At 43.2% G+C, this 20,842-nt stretch overlaps 27 non-coding genes across 27 annotated transcripts; all 27 read right to left on the bottom strand.

The window, feature by feature from the left end:
• Positions 1–362: 362 nt before the first annotated feature.
• On the bottom strand, positions 363–444 carry trnal-uag (transfer RNA leucine (anticodon UAG)). The gene has a single exon. It is a non-coding gene; the product is annotated as a tRNA-Leu (tRNA).
• Positions 445–601: 157 nt separating this feature from the next.
• On the bottom strand, positions 602–683 carry trnal-aag (transfer RNA leucine (anticodon AAG)). The gene has a single exon. It is a non-coding gene; the product is annotated as a tRNA-Leu (tRNA).
• A 737-nt stretch (positions 684–1,420) lies between these two features.
• Positions 1,421–1,502, bottom strand: trnal-aag (transfer RNA leucine (anticodon AAG)). The gene has a single exon. It is a non-coding gene; the product is annotated as a tRNA-Leu (tRNA).
• Positions 1,503–2,238: 736 nt separating this feature from the next.
• Positions 2,239–2,320, bottom strand: trnal-uag (transfer RNA leucine (anticodon UAG)). Its single transcript has one exon. It is a non-coding gene; the product is annotated as a tRNA-Leu (tRNA).
• A 157-nt stretch (positions 2,321–2,477) lies between these two features.
• On the bottom strand, positions 2,478–2,559 carry trnal-uag (transfer RNA leucine (anticodon UAG)). Its single transcript has one exon. It is a non-coding gene; the product is annotated as a tRNA-Leu (tRNA).
• A 157-nt stretch (positions 2,560–2,716) lies between these two features.
• On the bottom strand, positions 2,717–2,798 carry trnal-aag (transfer RNA leucine (anticodon AAG)). The gene has a single exon. It is a non-coding gene; the product is annotated as a tRNA-Leu (tRNA).
• A 737-nt stretch (positions 2,799–3,535) lies between these two features.
• On the bottom strand, positions 3,536–3,617 carry trnal-aag (transfer RNA leucine (anticodon AAG)). The gene has a single exon. It is a non-coding gene; the product is annotated as a tRNA-Leu (tRNA).
• Positions 3,618–4,354: 737 nt separating this feature from the next.
• trnal-aag (transfer RNA leucine (anticodon AAG)) lies at positions 4,355–4,436 on the bottom strand. Its single transcript has one exon. It is a non-coding gene; the product is annotated as a tRNA-Leu (tRNA).
• Positions 4,437–5,173: 737 nt separating this feature from the next.
• Positions 5,174–5,255, bottom strand: trnal-aag (transfer RNA leucine (anticodon AAG)). The gene has a single exon. It is a non-coding gene; the product is annotated as a tRNA-Leu (tRNA).
• A 737-nt stretch (positions 5,256–5,992) lies between these two features.
• Positions 5,993–6,074, bottom strand: trnal-uag (transfer RNA leucine (anticodon UAG)). Its single transcript has one exon. It is a non-coding gene; the product is annotated as a tRNA-Leu (tRNA).
• Positions 6,075–6,817: 743 nt separating this feature from the next.
• Positions 6,818–6,899, bottom strand: trnal-aag (transfer RNA leucine (anticodon AAG)). The gene has a single exon. It is a non-coding gene; the product is annotated as a tRNA-Leu (tRNA).
• A 694-nt stretch (positions 6,900–7,593) lies between these two features.
• trnal-aag (transfer RNA leucine (anticodon AAG)) lies at positions 7,594–7,675 on the bottom strand. Its single transcript has one exon. It is a non-coding gene; the product is annotated as a tRNA-Leu (tRNA).
• A 736-nt stretch (positions 7,676–8,411) lies between these two features.
• trnal-uag (transfer RNA leucine (anticodon UAG)) lies at positions 8,412–8,493 on the bottom strand. The gene has a single exon. It is a non-coding gene; the product is annotated as a tRNA-Leu (tRNA).
• A 735-nt stretch (positions 8,494–9,228) lies between these two features.
• On the bottom strand, positions 9,229–9,310 carry trnal-uag (transfer RNA leucine (anticodon UAG)). Its single transcript has one exon. It is a non-coding gene; the product is annotated as a tRNA-Leu (tRNA).
• Positions 9,311–10,032: 722 nt separating this feature from the next.
• On the bottom strand, positions 10,033–10,114 carry trnal-aag (transfer RNA leucine (anticodon AAG)). Its single transcript has one exon. It is a non-coding gene; the product is annotated as a tRNA-Leu (tRNA).
• A 737-nt stretch (positions 10,115–10,851) lies between these two features.
• trnal-aag (transfer RNA leucine (anticodon AAG)) lies at positions 10,852–10,933 on the bottom strand. The gene has a single exon. It is a non-coding gene; the product is annotated as a tRNA-Leu (tRNA).
• Positions 10,934–11,667: 734 nt separating this feature from the next.
• Positions 11,668–11,749, bottom strand: trnal-aag (transfer RNA leucine (anticodon AAG)). The gene has a single exon. It is a non-coding gene; the product is annotated as a tRNA-Leu (tRNA).
• Positions 11,750–12,486: 737 nt separating this feature from the next.
• Positions 12,487–12,568, bottom strand: trnal-aag (transfer RNA leucine (anticodon AAG)). Its single transcript has one exon. It is a non-coding gene; the product is annotated as a tRNA-Leu (tRNA).
• Positions 12,569–13,305: 737 nt separating this feature from the next.
• On the bottom strand, positions 13,306–13,387 carry trnal-aag (transfer RNA leucine (anticodon AAG)). Its single transcript has one exon. It is a non-coding gene; the product is annotated as a tRNA-Leu (tRNA).
• A 734-nt stretch (positions 13,388–14,121) lies between these two features.
• On the bottom strand, positions 14,122–14,203 carry trnal-aag (transfer RNA leucine (anticodon AAG)). The gene has a single exon. It is a non-coding gene; the product is annotated as a tRNA-Leu (tRNA).
• A 737-nt stretch (positions 14,204–14,940) lies between these two features.
• Positions 14,941–15,022, bottom strand: trnal-aag (transfer RNA leucine (anticodon AAG)). Its single transcript has one exon. It is a non-coding gene; the product is annotated as a tRNA-Leu (tRNA).
• A 736-nt stretch (positions 15,023–15,758) lies between these two features.
• On the bottom strand, positions 15,759–15,840 carry trnal-aag (transfer RNA leucine (anticodon AAG)). Its single transcript has one exon. It is a non-coding gene; the product is annotated as a tRNA-Leu (tRNA).
• Positions 15,841–16,576: 736 nt separating this feature from the next.
• Positions 16,577–16,658, bottom strand: trnal-uag (transfer RNA leucine (anticodon UAG)). The gene has a single exon. It is a non-coding gene; the product is annotated as a tRNA-Leu (tRNA).
• Positions 16,659–17,395: 737 nt separating this feature from the next.
• Positions 17,396–17,476, bottom strand: trnal-uag (transfer RNA leucine (anticodon UAG)). Its single transcript has one exon. It is a non-coding gene; the product is annotated as a tRNA-Leu (tRNA).
• A 737-nt stretch (positions 17,477–18,213) lies between these two features.
• Positions 18,214–18,295, bottom strand: trnal-aag (transfer RNA leucine (anticodon AAG)). Its single transcript has one exon. It is a non-coding gene; the product is annotated as a tRNA-Leu (tRNA).
• A 736-nt stretch (positions 18,296–19,031) lies between these two features.
• trnal-uag (transfer RNA leucine (anticodon UAG)) lies at positions 19,032–19,113 on the bottom strand. The gene has a single exon. It is a non-coding gene; the product is annotated as a tRNA-Leu (tRNA).
• Positions 19,114–19,848: 735 nt separating this feature from the next.
• trnal-aag (transfer RNA leucine (anticodon AAG)) lies at positions 19,849–19,930 on the bottom strand. Its single transcript has one exon. It is a non-coding gene; the product is annotated as a tRNA-Leu (tRNA).
• Positions 19,931–20,842: the final 912 nt, after the last annotated feature.

Here is a 20,842-nt window from a genome sequence, read left to right as displayed (position 1 = left end):
GGTGGACTTTGAACCGACACCTCCGAAAGACTGGGTCCTTAAATCCAGTTCTCTGGACAGCTCGGCCACAGTACCAACTGTTAAAATGGACTGCTTGGTCGTCGCACAGACCATCACAACTTTCCTTTTTTCCAATCAAGGATTTGACGTGAACAACCACCGGTAGGAGGTGCAACTGCCACTGCGGGGGCACAGGACTTGGTGGCTGGTTGGTTAAGGCGATGGACTACACTATTGAGTCGGATCCCCATCCGTGACACACAACATTGCTTATTTTCTCCCTTGCATGGCCCTGCATGAAAGTAAAAACTCTGAAATAAAGCAGAACATGTGATAGCTTGCGCAAACAAACTCAATAAAGATGGCAGTGGTGGGATTTGAACCCACGCCTCCTTAGAGACTGGAGCCTAAATCCAGCGCCTTAGACCGCTCGGCCACACTACCCAGCTCTACTTCAGGTTTTCACACTTTCTCGTCAGTTGAACCCCATCCGTGACACACAACATTGCTTCTTTTCTCCCTTGCATGGCCCTGCATGAAAGTAAAAACACTGAAATAAAGCAGAACATGTGATAGCTTGCGCAAACAAACTCAATAAAGATGGCAGTGGTGGGATTTGAACCCACGCCTCCTTAGAGACTGGAGCCTTAATCCAGCGCCTTAGACCGCTCGCCCACACTACCCAGCTCTGGCAAGATTTCCAAACTTTCTCGTCAGTTACCTAGAGCGTCTGCACTTCCTTGTATTTTAGTCTTCTTTTTCATTTTCTTCTTTAAAATCTTTATGTATCTCATGTTGCTCTTGCGTCCTTCATCTTTTTTTGATTCTCTTTCTAAAAATCTTAATTTATCTGATGTTGCTCTTTCTTTCATCGTATAAACTGAGAATTAGTTTCTGCTTTTATGTCTGAAGAAGATTGAATTAGAAAAACATGGCAGATAATTGCAATAATAGACGTGGGAATTAGGGTAAAGGCTGGATTCCCTTTATTTGTCCGGTGTCCTTGGTGGCCTTGTTTGAAATTACATTACAGTTTTCTGTTGAGAAAAAGTTGCAGTGGTGGACTTTGAACCGACACCTCTGAAAGACTGGGTCCTTAAATCCAGTTCTCTGGACAGCTTGGCCACAGTTCCCACTGTTAAAATAGACTGCTTGGTCATCGCACAGACCATCACAACTTTCCTTTTTTCCAATCAAGGATTTGACGTGAACAACTACCGGTAGGAGGTGCAACTGCCACCGTGGGGGCACAGGACTTGATGGCTGGTTGGTTAAGGCGATGGACTACACTATTGAGTTGGAACCCCATCCGTGACACACAACATTGCTTCTTTTCTCCCTTGCATGGCCCTGCATGAAAGTAAAAACACTGAAATAAAGCAGAACATGTGATAGCTTGCGCAAACAAACTCAATAAAGATGGCAGTGGTGGGATTTGAACCCACGCCTCCTTAGAGACTGGAGCCTTAATCCAGCGCCTTAGACCGCTCGGCCACACTACCCAGCTCTGGCAAGATTTCCAAACTTTCTCGTCAGTTACCTAGAGCGTCTGCACTTCCTTGTATTTTAGTCTTCTTTTTCATTTTCTTCTTTAAAATCTTTATGTATCTCATGTTGCTCTTGCGTCCTTCATCTTTTTTTGATTCTCTTTCTAAAAATCTTAATTTATCTGATGTTGCTCTTTCTTTCATCGTATAAACTTAGAATTAGTTTCTGCTTTTATGTCTGAAGCAGATTGAATTAGAAAAACACGGCAGATAATAGCAATAATAGACGTGTGAATGAGGGTAAAGGCTGGATTCCCTTCATTTTCCGGTGTCCTTGCTGGCCTTGTTTGAAATTACATTACAGTTTTCTGTTGAGAAAAACTTGCAGCGGTGGACTTTGAACCGACACCTCCGAAAGACTGGGTCCTTAAATCCAGTTCTCTGGACAGCTCGGCCACAGTACCCACTGTTAAAATGGACTGCTTGTTCGTCGCACAGACCATCACAACTTTCCTTTTTTCCAATCAAGGATTTGACGTGAACAACCACCGGTAGGAGGTGCAACTGCCACTGCGGGGGCACAGGACTTGGTGGCTGGTTGGTTAAGGCGATGGACTACACTATTGAGTCGGATCCCCATCCGTGACACACAACATTGCTTATTTTCTCCCTTGCATGGCCCTGCATGAAAGTAAAAACTCTGAAATAAAGCAGAACATGTGATAGCTTGCGCAAACAAACTCAATAAAGATGGCAGTGGTGGGATTTGAACCCACGCCTCCTTAGAGACTGGAGCCTAAATCCAGCGCCTTAGACCGCTCGGCCACACTACCCAGCTCTACTTCAGGTTTTCACACTTTCTCGTCAGTTGAACCCCATCCGTGACACACAACATTGCTTCTTTTCTCCCTTGCATGGCCCTGCATGAAAGTAAAAACTCTGAAATAAAGCAGAACATGTGATAGCTTGCGCAAACAAACTCAATAAAGATGGCAGTGGTGGGATTTGAACCCACGCCTCCTTAGAGACTGGAGCCTAAATCCAGCGCCTTAGACCGCTCGGCCACACTACCCAGCTCTACTTCAGGTTTTCACACTTTCTCGTCAGTTGAACCCCATCCGTGACACACAACATTGCTTCTTTTCTCCCTTGCATGGCCCTGCATGAAAGTAAAAACACTGAAATAAAGCAGAACATGTGATAGCTTGCGCAAACAAACTCAATAAAGATGGCAGTGGTGGGATTTGAACCCACGCCTCCTTAGAGACTGGAGCCTTAATCCAGCGCCTTAGACCGCTCGGCCACACTACCCAGCTCTGGCAAGATTTCCAAACTTTCTCGTCAGTTACCTAGAGCGTCTGCACTTCCTTGTATTTTAGTCTTCTTTTTCATTTTCTTCTTTAAAATCTTTATGTATCTCATGTTGCTCTTGCGTCCTTCATCTTTTTTTGATTCTCTTTCTAAAAATCTTAATTTATCTGATGTTGCTCTTTCTTTCATCGTATAAACTGAGAATTAGTTTCTGCTATTATATCTGAAGCAGATTGAATTAGAAAAACATGGCAGATAATTGCAATAACAGACGTGGGAATTAGGGTAAATGCTGGATTCCCTTTATTTGTCCGGTGTCCTTGGTGGCCTTGTTTGAAATGACATTACAGTTTTCTGTTGAGAAAAAGTTGCAGCGGTGGACTTTGAACCGACACCTCCGAAAGACTGGGTCCTTAAATCCAGTTCTCTGGACAGCTCGGCCACAGTACCAACTGTTAAAATGGACTGCTTGGTCGTCGCACAGACCATCACAACTTTCCTTTTTTCCAATCAAGGATTTGACGTGAACAACCACCGGTAGGAGGTGCAACTGCCACCGTGGGGGTACAGGACTTGGTGGCTGGTTGGTTAAGGCGATGGACTACACTATTGAGTCGGATCCCCATCCGTGACACACAACATTGCTTATTTTCTCCCTTGCATGGCCCTGCATGAAAGTAAAAACTCTGAAATAAAGCAGAACATGTGATAGCTTGCGCAAACAAACTCAATAAAGATGGCAGTGGTGGGATTTGAACCCACGCCTCCTTAGAGACTGGAGCCTTAATCCAGCGCCTTAGACCGCTCGGCCACACTACCCAGCTGTGGCAAAATATTCACACTTTCTCGTCAGTTACCTAGAGCGTCTGCACTCCCTTGTATTTTAGTCTTCTTTTTCATTTTCTTCTTTAAAATCTTTATGTATCTCATGTTGCTCTTGCGTCCTTCATCTTTTTTTGATTCTCTTTCTAAAAATGTTAATTTATCTGATGTTGCTCTTTCTTTCATCGTATAAACTGAGAATTAGTTTCTGCTTTTATATCTGAAGCAGATTGAATTAGAAAAACACGGCAGATAATTGCAATAACAGACGTGGGAATTAGGGTAAAGGCTGGATTCCCTTTATTTGTCCGGTGTCCTTGGTGGCCTTGTTTGAAATGACATTACAGTTTTCTGTTGAGAAAAAGTTGCAGCGGTGGACTTTGAACCGACATCTCCGAAAGACTGGGTCCTTAAATCCAGTTCTCTGGACAGCTCGGCCACAGGTCCCACTGTTAAAATGGACTGCTTGGTCGTCGCACAGACCATCACAACTTTCCTTTTTTCCAATCAAGGATTTGACATGAACAACCACCGGTAGGAGGTGCAACTGCCACTGCGGGGGCACAGGATTTGGTGGCTAATTGGTTAAGGCGATGGACTACACTATTGAGTCGGATCCCCATCCGTGACACACAAGATTGCTTATTTTCTCCCTTGCATGGCCCTGCATGAAAGTAAAAACTCTGAAATAAAGCAGAACATGTGATAGCTTGCGCAAACAAACTCAATAAAGATGGCAGTGGTGGGATTTGAACCCACGCCTCCTTAGAGACTGGAGCCTTAATCCAGCGCCTTAGACCGCTCGGCCACACTACCCAGCTGTGGCAAAATATTCACACTTTCTCGTCAGTTACCTAGAGCGTCTGCACTCCCTTGTATTTCAGTCTTCTTTTTCATTTTCTTCTTTAAAATCTTTATGTATCTCATGTTGCTCTTGCGTCCTTCATCTTTTTTTGATTCTCTTTCTAAAAATGTTAATTTATCTGATGTTGCTCTTTCTTTCATGGTATAAACTTAGAATTAGTTTCTGCTTTTATGTCTGAAGCAGATTGAATTAGAAAAACACGGCAGATAATTGCAATAACAGACGTGGGAATGAGGGTAAAGGCTGGATTCCCTTTATTTGTCCGGTGTCCTTGGTGGCCTTGTTTGAAATTACATTACAGTTTTCTGTTGAGAAAAAGTTGCAGCGGTGGACTTTGAACCGACACCTCCGAAAGACTGGGTCCTTAAATCCAGTTCTCTGGACAGCTCGGCCACAGTACCAACTGTTAAAATGGACTGCTTGGTCGTCGCACAGACCATCACAACTTTCCTTTTTTCCAATCAAGGAATTGACATGAACAACCACCAGTAGGAGGTGCAATTGCCACAGCGATGGCACAGGACTTGGTGGCTGGTTGGTTAAGGCGATGGACTACACTATTGAGTTGGAAGCCCATCCGTGACACACACCATTGCTTCTTTTCTCCCTTGCATGGCCCTGCATGAAAGTAAAAACGCTGAAATAAAGCAGAACATGTGATAGCTTGCGCAAACAAACTCAATAAAGATGGCAGTGGTGGGATTTGAACCCACGCCTCCTTAGAGACTGGAGCCTTAATCCAGCGCCTTAGACCGCTCGGCCACACTACCCAGCTCTGGCAAAATATTCACACTTTCTCGTCAGTTACCTAGAGCGTCTGCACTTCCTTGTATTTTAGTCTTCTTTTTCATTTTCTTCTTTAAAATCTTTATGTATCTCATGTTGCTCTTGCGTCCTTCATCTTTTTTTGATTCTCTTTTTAAAAATCTTAATTTATCTGATGTTGCTCTTTCTTCCATCGTATAAACTTAGAATTAGTTTCTGCTTTTATGTCTGAAGCAGATTGAATTAGAAAACCACGGCAGATAATTGCAATAACAGACGTGGGAATTAGGGTAAAGGCTGGATTCCCTTTATTTTTCCGGTGTCCTTGGTGGCCTTGTTTGAAATTACATTGCAGTTTTCTGTTGAGAAAAAGTTGCAGAGGTGGACTTTGAACCTACACCTCCGAAAGACTGGGTCCTTAAATCCAGTTCTCTGGACATCTCGGTCACAGTACCAACTGTTAAAATGGACTGCTGGGTCGTTGCACAGACCATCACAACTTTCCTTTTTTCCAATCAAGGATTTGACGTGAAGAACCACCGGTAGGAGGTGCAACTGCCACCGCGGGGGCACAGGACTTGGTGGCTGGTTGGTTAAGGCGATGGACTACACTATTGAGTTGGAACCCCATCCGTGACACACAACATTGCTTCTTTTCTCCCTTGCATGGCCCTGCATGAAAGTAAAAACGCTGAAATAAAGCAGAACATGTGATAGCTTGCGCAAACAAACTCAAAAAAGATGGCAGTGGTGGGATTTGAACCCACGCCTCCTTAGAGACTGGAGCCTAAATCCAGCGCCTTAGACCGCTCGGCCACACTACCCAGCTCTGTCAAGATTTCCCCACTTTCTCGTCAGTTACCTAGAGCGTCTGCACTCCCTTGTATTTTAGTCTTCTTTTTCATTTTCTTCTTTAAAATCTTTATGTATCTCATGTTGCTCTTGCGTCCTTCATCTTTTTTTGATTCTCTTTTTAAAAATCTTAATTTATCTGATGTTGCTCTTTCTTCCATCGTATAAACTTAGAATTAGTTTCTGCTTTTTTGTCTGAAGCAGATTGAATTAGAAAAACACGGCAGATAATTGCAATTACAGACGTGGGAATTATTGTAAAGGCTGGATTCCCTTTATTTTCCGGTGTCCTTGGTGGCCTTGTTTGAAATTACATTACAGTTTTCTGTTTTCTGTTGAGAAAAAGTTGCAGGGGTGGACTTTGAACCCAAACCTCTGAAAGACTGGATCCTTAAATCCAGTTCTCTGGACAGCTTGGCCACAGTACCAACTGTTAAAATGGACTGCTAGGTCTTCTGACAGCCCAGGCCAACTTTCCTTGTTTACAATCTAGGCTTTGACGTGAACAACCACCGGTAGGAGGTGCAACTGCCACCGCGGGAGCACAGGACTTGGTGGCTGGTTGGTTAAGGCGATGGACTACACTATTAAATTGGAACCCCATCCGTGACACACATCATTGCTTCTTTTCTCCCTAGCATGGCCCGACATGAAAGTAAAAAACATGAAATAAAGCAGAACATGTGATAGCTTGTGCAAAAAAACTCAATAAAGTTGGCAATGGAGGGATTTGAACCCACGCCTCCTTAGAGACTGGAGCCTTAATCCAGCGCCTTAGACCACTCGGCCACACTACCCAGCTCTGGCTAAATATTCACACTTTCTCGTCAGTCATTTTCTTCTTTAAAATCTTTATGTATCTCATGTTGCTCTTGCGTCCTTCATCTTTTTTTTATTCTCTTTTTAAAAATCTTAATTTATCTGATGTTGCACTTTCTTCCATCGTCTAAACTTAGAATTCGTTTCTGCTTTCATGTCTGAAGCAGACTGAATTAGAAAAACACGGCAGATAATTGCAATAACAGATGTGGGAATTAGGGTAAAGGCTGGATTCCCTTTATTTGTCCGGTGTCCTTGGTGGCCTTGTTTGAAATTACATTACAGTTTTCTGTTGAGAAAAAGTTGCAGTGGTGGACTTTGAACCCACACCTCCGAAAGACTGGGTCCTTAAATCCAGTTCTCTGGACAGCTTGGCCACAGTACCCACTGTTAAAATGGACTGCTGGGTCATCGCACAGCCCAGCCCAAGTTTCCTTGTTTCCAATCAAGGATTTGACGTGATAAACCACCGGTAGGAGGTGCAACTGCCACCGCGGGGGCACAGGACTTGGTGGCTGGTTGGTTAAGAAGATGGACTACACTATTGAGTTGGAACCCTATCCGTGAAACACAACATTGCCTCTTTTCTCCCTTGCATGGCCCTGCATGAAAGTAAAAACGCTGAAATAAAGCAGAACATGTGATAGCTTGCGCAAACAAACTCAATAAAGATGGCAGTGGTGGGATTTGAAACCACGCCTCCTTAGAGACTGGAGCCTTAATCCAGCGCCTTAGACCGCTCGGCCACACTACCCAGCTCTTTGGAACTATTCACACTTTCTCGTTAGTTACCTAGAGCGTCTGCACTTCCTTGTATTTTAGTCTTCTTTTTCATTTTCTTCTTTAAAATCTTTATGTATCTCATGTTGCTCTTGCGTCCTTCATCTTTTTTTGATTCTCTTTTTAAAAATCTTAATTTATCTGATGTTGCTCTTTCTTCCATCGTATAAACTTAGAATTAGTTTCTGCTTTTATGTCTGAAGAAGACTGAATTAGAAAAACACGGCAGATAATTGCAATAACAGACGTGGGAATTAGGGTAAAGGCTGGATTCCCTTTATTTTCTGGTGTCCTTGGTGGCCTTGTTTGAAATTACATTACAGTTTTCTGTTGAGAAAAAGTTACAGCGGTGGACTTTGAACCCACACCTCCGAAAGACTGGGTCCTTAAATCCAGTTCTCTGGACAGCTTGGCCACAGTTCCCACTGTTAAAATGGACTGCTTGGTCGTCGCACAGACCATCACAACTTTCCTTTTTTCCAATCAAGGATTTGACGTGAAGAACCACCGGTAGGAGGTGCAACTGCCACCACGGGGGCACAGGACTTGGTGGCTGGTTGGTTAAGGCGATGTACTACACTATTGAGTTGGAACCCCATCCGTGACACACAACATTGCTTCTTTTCTCCCTTGCATGGCCCTGCATGAAAGTAAAAACGCTGAAATAAAGAAGAACATGTGATAGCTTGCGCAAACAAACTCAATAAAGATGGCAGTGGTGGGATTTGAACCCACGCCTCCTTAGAGACTGGAGCCTAAATCCAGCGCCTTAGACCACTCGGCCACACTACCCAGCTCTGGCAAAATATTCACACTTTCTCGTCAGTTACCTAGAGCGTCTGCACTTCCTTGTATTTTAGTCTTCTTTTTCATTTTCTTCTTTAAAATCTTTATGTATCTCATGTTGCTCTTGCGTCCGTCATCTTTTTTTGATTCTCTTTTTAAAAATCTTAATTTATCTGATGTTGCTCTTTCTTCCATCGTATAAAATTAGAATTAGTTTCTGCTTTTATGTCTGAAGCAGATTGAATTGGATAAACACTGCAGATGATTGCAATAACAGACGTGGGAATGAGTGTAAAGGCTGGATTCCCTTTATTTTCCGGTGTCCTTGGTAGCCTTGTTTGAAATTACATTACAGTTTTCTGTTGAGAAAAACTTGCAGCGGTGGACTTTGAACCGACACCTCCGAAAGACTGGGTCCTTAAATCCAGTTCTCTGGACAGCTCGGCCACAGTACCAACTGTTAAAATGGACTGCTGGGTCGTCCCACAGACCATCACAACTTTCCTTTTTTCCGATCAAGGATTTGACGTGAACAACCACCGGTAGGAGGTGCAATTGCCACCGTGAGAGTACAGGACTTGGTGGCTGGTAGGTTAAGGCGATGGACTACACTATTGAGTTGGAACCCCATCTGTGACACACATCATTGCTTCTTTTCTCACTTGCATGGGCGACATGAAAGTAAAAACCCTGACATAACGCAGAACATGTGATAGCTTGCACAAACAAACTCAATAAAGATGGCAGTGGTGGGATTTGAACCCACGCCTCCTTAAACACTGGAGCCTAAATCCAACGCCTTAGACCGCTCGGCCACAATACCCAGCTCTGGCAAAATATTTACACTTTCTCGTCAGTTACCTAGAGCTTCTGCACTTCCTTGTATTTTAGTCTTCTTTTTCATTTTCTTCTTTAAAATCTTTATGTATCTCATGTTGCTCTTGCGTCCTTCATCTTTTTTTGATTCTCTTTTTAAAAATGTTAATTTATCTGATGTTGCTCTTTCTTTCATCGTATCAACTTAGAATTAGTTTCTGCTTTCATGTCTGAAGCAGATTGAATTAGAAAACCACGGCAGATAATTGCAATAACAGACGTGGGAATTAGGGTAAAGGCTGGATTCCCTTTATTTGTCCGGTGTCCTTGGTGGCCTTGTTTGAAAATACATTACAGTTTTCTGTTGAGAAAAAGTTGCAGCGGTGGACTTTGAACCGACACCTCCGAAAGACTGGGTCCTTAAATCCAGTTCTCTGGACAGCTCGGCCACAGTACCAACTGTTAAAATGGACTGCTGGGTCGTCGCACAGACCATCACAAATTTCCTTAATTCCAATCAAGGATTTGACATGAACAACCACCGGTAGGAGGTGCAACTGCCACCGTGAGAGCACAGGACTTGGTGGCTGGTTGGTTAAGGCGACGGACTACACTATTGAGTTGGAACCCCATCCGTGACACACAACATTGCTTCTTTTCTCCATTGCATGGCCCTACATGAAAGTAAAAATGCTGAAATAAAGCATAACATGTTTGCGCAAACAAAGATGGCAGTGGTGGGATTTGAACCCAAGCCTCCTTAGAGACTGGAGCCTTAATCCAGCGCCTTAGACCGCTCGGCCACACTACCCAACTCTGGAAAATTATTCACACTTTCTCGTCAGTTACCTAGAGCGTCTGCACTCCCTTGTATTTTTGTCTTCTTTTTCATTTTCTTCTTTAAAATCTTTATGTATCTCATGTTGCTCTTGAGTCCTTCATCTTTTTTTGATTCTCTTTCTAAAAATCTTAATTTATCTGATGTTGCTCTTTCTTCCATCGTATAAACTTAGAATTCGCTTCTGCTTTTATGTCTGAAGCAGATTGAATTAGAAAAACACGGCAGATAATTGCAATAACAGATGTGGGAATGAGGGTAAAGGCTGGATTCCCTTTATTTGTCCGGTGTCCTTGGTGGCCTTGTTTGAAATTACATTACAGTTTTCTGTTGAGAAAAAGTTGCAGCGGTGGACTTTGAACCCACACCTCTGAAAGACTGGATCCTTAAATACAGTTCTCTGGACAGCTTGGCCACAGTACCCACTGTTAACATGGACTGCTAGGTCGTCACACAGCCCAGCCCAACTTTCATTGTTTACAATCTAGGCTTTGACGTGAACAACCACCGGTAGGAGGTGCAACTGCCACCGCGGGAGCACAGGACTTGGTGGCTGGTTGGTTAAGGCGATGGACTACACTATTAAATTGGAACCCCATCCGTGACACACATCATTGCTTCTTTTCTCCCTAGCATGGCCCGACATGAAAGTAAAAAACATGAAATAAAGCAGAACATGTGATAGCTTGTGCAAAAAAACTCAATAAAGTTGGCAATGGAGGGATTTGAACCCACGCCTCCTTAGAGACTGGAGCCTTAATCCAGCGCCTTAGACCACTCGGCCACACTACCCAGCTCTGGCTAAATATTCACACTTTCTCGTCAGTTACCTAGAGCGTCTGTACTTCCTTGTATTTTAGTCTTCTTTTTCATTTTCTTCTTTAAAATCTTTATGTATCTCATGTTGCTCTTGCTTCCGTCATCTTTTTTTTATTCTCTTTTTAAAAATCTTGATTTATCTCATGTTGCTCTCTCTTCCATTGTGTACACTGAAAATTAGTTTCTGCTTTTATGTCTGAAGCAGATTGAATCTGAAAAACACAGCAGATATTTTCAAAAACAGATGTGGGAATTATGGTAATGGCTGGATTCCCTTTTTTGTCCGGTGTCCTTGGTGGCCTTGTTTGAAATTACATTACAGTTTTTTGTTGAGAAAAAGTTAAAGCGGTGGACTTTGAACCCACACCTCTGAAAGACTGGATCCTTAAATAAAGTTCTCTGGACAGCTTGGCCACAGTACCCACTGTTAAAATGGACTGCTAGGTTGTCCCACAGCCCAGGCCAACTTTCCTTGTTGACAATCAAGGCTTTGACGTGAACAAGGAGGTGGGAGGAGGTGGGAGGTAGGAGGTGCAACTGCCACCGCAGGAGCACAGGACTTGGTTAAGGCAATGGACTACACTATTGAGTTGGAACCCCATCCGTGACACACATCATTTCTTCTTTTCTCCCTTGCATGGGCGACATGAAAGTAAAAACCCTGAAATAACACCGAACATGTGATAGCTTGCGCAAACAAACTCAGATGGCAGTGGTGGGATTTGAACCCACGCCTCCTTAGAGACTGGAGCCTTAATCCAGCGCCTTAGACCGCTCGGCCACACTACCCAGCTGTGGCAAAATATTCACACTTTCTCGTCAGTTACCTAGAGCGTCTGCACTCCCTTGTATTTCAGTCTTCTTTTTCATTTTCTTCTTTAAAATCTTTATGTATCTCATGTTGCTCTTGCGTCCTTCATCTTTTTTTGATTCTCTTTGTAAAAATCTTAATTTATCTGATGTTGCTATTTCTTCCATCAAATAAACTTAGAATTAGTTTCTGCTTTTATGTCTGAAGCAGATTGAATTAGAAAAACACGGCAGATAATTGCAATAACAGACGTGGGAATGAGGGTAAAGGCTGGATTCCCTTTATTTGTCCGGTGTCCTTGGTGGCCTTGTTTGAAATTACATTACAGTTTTCTGTTGAGAAAAAGTTGCAGCGGTGGACTTTGAACCGACACCTCCGAAAGACTGGGTCCTTAAATCCAGTTCTCTGGACAGCTCGGCCACAGTACCAACTGTTAAAATGGACTGCTGGGTCGTCCCACAGACCATCACAACTTTCCTTTTTTCCAATCAAGGATTTGACGTGAACAACCACCGGTAGGAGGTGCAACTGCCACCGCGGGGGCACAGGACTTGGTGGCTGGTTGGTTAAGGCGATGGACTACACTATCGAGTTGGAACCCCATCCGTGACACACAACATTGCTTCTTTTCTCCCTTGCATGGCCCTGCATGAAAGTAAAACCGCTGAAATAAAGCAGAAAATGTGATAGCTTGCGCAAACAAACTCAATAAAGATGGCAGTGGTGGGATTTGAACCCACGCCTCCTTAGAGACTGGAGCCTTAATCCAGCGCCTTAGACCGCTCGGCCACACTACCCAGCTGTGGCAAAATATTCACACTTTCTCGTCAGTTACCTAGAGCGTCTGCACTCCCTTGTATTTCAGTCTTCTTTTTCATTTTCTTCTTTAAAATCTTTATGTATCTCATGTTGCTCTTGCGTCCTTCATCTTTTTTTGATTCTCTTTCTAAAAATGTTAATTTATCTGATGTTGCTCTTTCTTTCATCGTATAAACTTAGAATTAGTTTCTGCTTTTATATCTGAAGCAGATTGAATTAGAAAAACACGGCAGATAATTGCAATAACAGACGTGGGAATTAGGGTAAAGGCTGGATTCCCTTTATTTGTCCGGTGTCCTTGGTGGCCTTTTTTGAAATTACATTACAGTTTTCTGTTGAGAAAAAGTTTCAGCGGTGGACTTTGAACCGACACCTCCGAAAGACTGGGTCCTTAAATCCAGTTCTCTGGACAGCTCGACCACAGTTCCCATTGTTAAAATGGACTGCTTGGTCGTCGCACAGACCATCACAACTTTCCTTTTTTCCAATCAAGGATTTGACGTGAACAACCACCGGTAGGAGGTGCAACTGCCACTGCGGGGGCACAGGATTTGGTGGCTAATTGGTTAAGGCGATGGACTACACTATTGAGTCGGATCCCCATCCGTGACACACAACATTGCTTATTTTCTCCCTTGCATGGCCATGCATGAAAGTAAAAACTCTGAAATAAAGCAGAACATGTGATAGCTTGCGCAAACAAACTCAATAAAGATGGCAGTGGTGGGATTTGAACCCACGCCTCCTTAGAGACTGGAGCCTTAATCCAGCGCCTTAGACCGCTCGGCCACACTACCCAGCTGTGGCAAAATATTCACACTTTCTCGTCAGTTACCTAGAGCGTCTGCACTCCCTTGTATTTCAGTCTTCTTTTTCATTTTCTTCTTTAAAATCTTTGTATCTCATGTTGCTCTTGCGTCCTTCATCTTTTTTTGATTCTCTTTCTAAAAATGTTAATTTATCTGATGTTGCTCTTTCTTTCATCGTATAAACTTAGAATTAGTTTCTGCTTTTATGTCTGAAGCAGATTGAATTAGAAAAACACGACAGATAATTGCAATAACAGACGTGGGAATTAGGGTAAAGGCTGGATTCCCTTTATTTTCCGGTGTCCTTGCTGGCCTTGTTTGAAATTAAATTACAGTTTTCTGTTGAGAAAAACTTGCAGCGGTGGACTTTGAACCGACACCTCCGAAAGACTGGGTCCTTAAATCCAGTTCTCTGGACAGCTCGGCCACAGTACCCACTGTTAAAATGGACTGCTTGTTGGTCGCACAGACCATCACAACTTTCCTTTTTTCCAATCAAGGATTTGACGTGAACAACCACCGGTAGGAGGTGCAACTGCCACTGCGGGGGCACAGGACTTGGTGGCTGGTTGGTTAAGGCGATGGACTACACTATTGAGTCGGATCCCCATCCGTGACACACAACATTGCTTATTTTCTCCCTTGCATGGCCCTGCATGAAAGTAAAAACTCTGAAATAAAGCAGAACATGTGATAGCTTGCGCAAACAAACTCAATAAAGATGGCAGTGGTGGGATTTGAACCCACGCCTCCTTAGAGACTGGAGCCTTAATCCAGCGCCTTAGACCGCTCGGCCACACTACCCAGCTGTAGAAAAATATTCACACTTTCTCGTCAGTTACCTAGAGCGTCTGCACTCCCTTGTATTTCAGTCTTCTTTTTCATTTTCTTCTTTAAAATCTTTATGTATCTCATGTTGTTCTTGCGTCCTTCATCTTTTTTTGATTCTCTTTCTAAAAATGTTAATTTATCTGATGTTGCTCTTTCTTTCATCGTATAAACTGAGAATTAGTTTCTGCTTTTATATCTGAAGCAGATTGAATTAGAAAAACACGGCAGATAATTGCAATAACAGACGTGGGAATTAGGGTAAAGGCTGGATTCCCTTTATTTGTCCGGTGTCCTTGGTGGCCTTGTTTGAAATGACATTACAGTTTTCTGTTGAGAAAAAGTTGCAGTGGTGGACTTTGAACCGACACCTCCGAAAGACTGGGTCCTTAAATCCAGTTCTCTGGACAGCTCGGCCACAGTTCCCACTGTTAAAATGGACTGCTTGATCGTCGCACAGACCATCCCAACTTTCCTTTTTTCCAATCAAGGATTTGACGTGAACAACCACCGGTAGCAGGTGCAACTGCCACCGTGGGGGCACAGGACTTGGTGGCTGGTTGGTTAAGGCGATGGACTACACTATTGAGTTGGAACCCCATCCGTGACACACAACATTGCTTCTTTTCTCCCTTGCATGGCCCTGCATGAAAGTAAAAATGCTGAAATAAAGCAGAACATGTGATAGCTTGCGCAAACAAACTCAATGAAGATGGCAGTGGTGGGATTTGAACCCACGCCTCCTTAGAGACTGGAGCCTTAATCCAGCGCCTTAGACCGCTCGGCCACACTACCCAGCTCTGGAAAAACTTTCACACTTTCTCTTCAGTTACCTAGAGCGTCTGCACTTCCTTGTATTTTAGTCTTCTTTTTCATTTTCTTCTTTAAAATCTTTATGTATCTCATGTTGCTCTTGCGTCCTTCATCTTTTTTTGATTCTCTTTTTAAAAATCTTAATTTATCTGATGTTGCTCTTTCTTCCATCGTATAAACTTAGAATTAGTTTCTGCTTTTATGTCTGAAGCAGATTGAATTAGAAAAACACGGCAGATAATTGAAATAACAGACGTGGGAATTAGGGTAAAGGCTGGATTCCCTTTATTTGTCCGGTGTCCTTGGTGGCCTTGTTTGAAATTACATTACAGTTTTCTGTTGAGAAAAACTTGCAGCGGTGGACTTTGAACCTACACCTCCGAAAGACTGGGTCCTTAAATCCAGTTCTCTGGACAGCTTGGCCACAGTTCCCACTGTTAAAATGGACTGCTGGGTCGTTCCACAGACCATCACAACTTTCCTTTTTTCCAAACAAGGATTTGACGTGAACAACTACCGAAGGAGGTGCAACTGCCACTGTGGGGGCACAGGACTTGGTAGCTGGTTGGTTAAGGCGATGGACTACACTATTGAGTTGGAACCCCATCCGTGACACACAACATTGCTTCTTTTTTCCCTTGCATGGCCCTGCATGAAAGTAAGAACGCTGAAATAAAGCAGTACATGTGATAGCTTGCGCAAACAAACTCAAAAAAGATGGCAGTGGTGGGATTTGAACCCACGCCTCCTTAGAGACTGGAGCCTTAATCCAGCGCCTTAGACCGCTCGGCCACACTACCCAGCTCTGGAAAAACATTCACACTTTCTCTTCAGTTACCTAGAGCGTCTGCACTCCCTTGTATTTTAGTCTTCTTTTTCATTTTCTTCTTTAAAATCTTTATGTATCTCATGTTGCTCTTGCGTCCTTCATCTTTTTTTGATTCTCTTTTTAAAAATCTTAATTTATCTGATGTTGCTCTTTCTTACATCGTATAAACTTAGAATTAGTTTCTGCTTTTTTGTCTGAAGCAGATTGAATTAGAAAAACACGGCAGATAATTGCAATAACAGACGTGGGAATTAGGGTAAAGGCTGGATTCCCTTTATTTTCCGGTGTCCTTGCTGGCCTTGTTTGAAATTAAATTACAGTTTTCTGTTGAGAAAAACTTGCAGCGGTGGACTTTGAACCGACACCTCCGAAAGACTGGGTCCTTAAATCCAGTTCTCTGGACAGCTCGGCCACAGTACCCACTGTTAAAATGGACTGCTTGTTGGTCGCACAGACCATCACAACTTTCCTTTTTTCCAATCAAGGATTTGACGTGAACAACCACCGGTAGGAGGTGCAACTGCCACTGCGGGGGCACAGGACTTGGTGGCTGGTTGGTTAAGGCGATGGACTACACTATTGAGTCGGATCCCCATCCGTGACACACAACATTGCTTATTTTCTCCCTTGCATGGCCCTGCATGAAAGTAAAAACTCTGAAATAAAGCAGAACATGTGATAGCTTGCGCAAACAAACTCAATAAAGATGGCAGTGGTGGGATTTGAACCCACGCCTCCTTAGAGACTGGAGCCTTAATCCAGCGCCTTAGACCGCTCGGCCACACTACCCAGCTGTAGAAAAATATTCACACTTTCTCGTCAGTTACCTAGAGCGTCTGCACTCCCTTGTATTTCAGTCTTCTTTTTCATTTTCTTCTTTAAAATCTTTATGTATCTCATGTTGTTCTTGCGTCCTTCATCTTTTTTTGATTCTCTTTCTAAAAATGTTAATTTATCTGATGTTGCTCTTTCTTTCATCGTATAAACTGAGAATTAGTTTCTGCTTTTATATCTGAAGCAGATTGAATTAGAAAAACACGGCAGATAATTGCAATAACAGACGTGGGAATTAGGGTAAAGGCTGGATTCCCTTTATTTGTCCGGTGTCCTTGGTGGCCTTGTTTGAAATGACATTACAGTTTTCTGTTGAGAAAAAGTTGCAGCGGTGGACTTTGAACCGACACCTCCGAAAGACTGGGTCCTTAAATCCAGTTCTCTGGACAGCTCGGCCACAGTTCCCACTGTTAAAATGGACTGCTTGGTCGTCGCACAGACCATCACAACTTTCCTTTTTTCCAATCAAGGATTTGACGTGAACAACCACCGGTAGGAGGTGCAACTGCCACTGCGGGGGCACAGGATTTGGTGGCTAATTGGTTAAGGCGATGGACTACACTATTGAGTCGGATCCCCATCCGTGACACACAACATTGCTTATTTTCTCCCTTGCATGGCCCTGCATGAAAGTAAAAACTCTGAAATAAAGCAGAACATGTGATAGCTTGCGCAAACAAACTCAATAAAGATGGCAGTGGTGGGATTTGAACCCACGCCTCCTTAGAGACTGGAGACTAAATCCAGCGCCTTGACCGCTCGGCCACACTACCCAGCTCTGGCAAGATTTCCACACTTTCTTGTCAGTTACCTAGAGCGTCTGCACTCCCTTGTATTTTAGTCTTCTTTTTCATTTTCTTCTTTAAAATCTTTATGTATCTCATGTTGCTCTTGCGTCCTTCATCTTTTTTTGATTCTCTTTTTAAAAATCGTAATTTATCTGATGTTGCTCTTTCTTCCATCGTATAAACTTAGAATTCGTTTCTGCTTTTATGTCTGAAGCAGATTGAATTAGAAAAACACGGCAGATAATTGCAATAACAGACGTGGGAATTAGGGTAAAGGCTGGATTCCCTTTATTTTTCCGGTGTCCTTGGTGGCCTTGTTTGAAATTACATTGCAGTTTTCTGTTGAGAAAAAGTTGCAGAGGTGGACTTTGAACCTACACCTCCGAAAGACTGGGTCCTTAAATCCAGTTCTCTGGACATCTCGGTCACAGTACCAACTGTTAAAATGGACTGCTGGGTCGTTGCACAGACCATCACAACTTTCCTTTTTTCCAATCAAGGATTTGACGTGAAGAACCACCGGTAGGAGGTGCAACTGCCACCGCGGGGGCACAGGACTTGGTGGCTGGTTGGTTAAGGCGATGGACTACACTATTGAGTTGGAACCCCATCCGTGACACACAACATTGCTTCTTTTCTCCCTTGCATGGCCCTGCATGAAAGTAAAAACGCTGAAATAAAGCAGAACATGTGATAGCTTGCGCAAACAAACTCAAAAAAGATGGCAGTGGTGGGATTTGAACCCACGCCTCCTTAGAGACTGGAGCCTAAATCCAGCGCCTTAGACCGCTCGGCCACACTACCCAGCTCTGTCAAGATTTCCCCACTTTCTCGTCAGTTACCTAGAGCGTCTGCACTCCCTTGTATTTTAGTCTTCTTTTTCATTTTCTTCTTTAAAATCTTTATGTATCTCATGTTGCTCTAGCGTCCTTCATCTTTTTTTGATTCTCTTTTTAAAAATGTTAATTTATCTGATGTTGCTCTTTCTTTCATCGTATCAACTTAGAATTAGTTTCTGCTTTCATGTCTGAAGCAGATTGAATTAGAAAACCACGGCAGATAATTGCAATAACAGACGTGGGAATTAGGGTAAAGGCTGGATTCCCTTTATTTGTCCGGTGTCCTTGGTGGCCTTGTTTGAAAATACATTACAGTTTTCTGTTGAGAAAAAGTTGCAGCGGTGGACTTTGAACCAACACCTCCGAAAGACTGGGTCCTTAAATCCAGTTCTCTGGACAGCTCGGCCACAGTACCAACTGTTAAAATGGACTGCTGGGTCGTCCCACAGACCATCACAACTTTCCTTTTTTCCGATCAAGGATTTGACGTGAACAACCACCGGTAGGAGGTGCAATTGCCACCGTGAGAGTACAGGACTTGGTGGCTGGTAGGTTAAGGCGATGGACTACACTATTGAGTTGGAACCCCATCTGTGACACACATCATTGCTTCTTTTCTCACTTGCATGGGCGACATGAAAGTAAAAACCCTGACATAACGCAGAACATGTGATAGCTTGCACAAACAAACTCAATAAAGATGGCAGTGGTGGGATTTGAACCCACGCCTCCTTAAAGACTGGAGCCTAAATCCAACGCCTTAGACCGCTCGGCCACAATACCCAGCTCTGGCAAAATATTTACACTTTCTCGTCAGTTACCTAGAGCTTCTGCACTTCCTTGTATTTTAGTCTTCTTTTTCATTTTCTTCTTTAAAATCTTTATGTATCTCATGTTGCTCTAGCGTCCTTCATCTTTTTTTGATTCTCTTTTTAAAAATGTTAATTTATCTGATGTTGCTCTTTCTTTCATCGTATCAACTTAGAATTAGTTTCTGCTTTCATGTCTGAAGCAGATTGAATTAGAAAACCACGGCAGATAATTGCAATAACAGACGTGGGAATTAGGGTAAAGGCTGGATTCCCTTTATTTTCCGGTGTCCTTGGTGGCCTTGTTTGAAATTACATTACAGTTTTCTGTTGAGAAAAAGTTGCGATGGTGGACTTTGAACCGACACCTCTGAAAGACTGGGTCCTTAAATCCAGTTCTCTGGACAGCTCGACCACAGTTCCCACTGTTAAAATGGACTGCTGGGTCGTCCCACAGACCATCACAACTTTCCCTTTTTCCAATCAAGGTTTTGACATGAACAACCACCGGTAGGAGGTGCAACTGCCACCGTGAGAGCACAGGACTTGGTGGCTGGTTGGTTAAGGCGACGGACTACACTATTGAGTTGGAACCCCATCCGTGACACACAACATTGCTTCTTTTCTCCCTTGCATGGCCCTACATGAAAGTAAAAAACTGAAATAAAGCAGAACATGTGATAGCTTGCACAAACAAACTCAATAAAGATGGCAGTGGTGGGATTTGAACCCACGCCTCCTTAGAGACTGGAGCCTTAATCCAGCGCCTTAGACCGCTCGGCCACACTACCCAGCTCTGGTAAGAGTTCCACACTTTCTTGTCAGTTACCTAGAGCGTCTGCACTCCCTTGTATTTTAGTATTCTTTTTCATTTTCTTCTTTAAAATCTTTATGTATCTCATGTTGCTCTTGCGTCCTTCATCTTTTTTTGATTCTCTTTTTAAAAATCTTGATTTATCTCATGTTGCTCTTTCTTCCATTGTGTACACTGAAAATGTGTTTCTGCTTTTATGTCTGAAGCAGATTGAATTAGAAAAACACGGCAGATAATAGCAATAACAGACGTGGGAATTAGGGTAAAGGCTGGATTCCCTTTATTTTCTGGTGTCCTTGGTGGCCTTGTTTGAAATTGCATTACAGTTTTCTGTTGAGAAAAAGTTAAAGCGGTGGACTTTGAACCCACACCTCTGAAAGACTGGATCCTTAAATCCTGTTCTCTGGACAGCTTGGCCACAGTACCCACTGTTAAAATGGACTGCTAGGTCTTCTGACAGCCCAGGCCAACTTTCCTTGTTTACAATCTAGGCTTTGACGTGAACAACCACCGGTAGGAGGTGCAACTGCCACCGTGAGAGCACAGGACTTGGTGGCTGGTTGGTTAAGGCGATGGACTACACTATTGAGGTGGAACCCCATCCGTGACACACAACATTGATATTTTTCTCTCTTGCATGGCCCTACATGAAAGTAAAAACGCTGAAATAAAGCAGAACATGTGATAGCTTGCGCAAACAAACTCAATAAAGATGGCAGTGGGGGGATTTGAACCCACGCCTCCTTAGAGACTGGAGCCTTAATCCAGCGCCTTAGACCGCTCGGCCACACTACACAACTCTGGAAAAATATTCACACTTTCTCGTCAGTTACCTAGAGCGTCTGCACTCCCTTGTATTTTAGTATTCTTTTTCATTTTATTCTTTAAA

The sequence above is a fragment of the Oncorhynchus mykiss genome, chromosome 13, assembly GCF_057628025.1.
Source record: "Oncorhynchus mykiss isolate SJ-2025 chromosome 13, ASM5762802v1, whole genome shotgun sequence".
In the NCBI taxonomy this organism is placed as follows: domain Eukaryota; kingdom Metazoa; phylum Chordata; class Actinopteri; order Salmoniformes; family Salmonidae; genus Oncorhynchus; species Oncorhynchus mykiss.
This window is presented reverse-complemented; position numbering and strand designations above follow the sequence as displayed.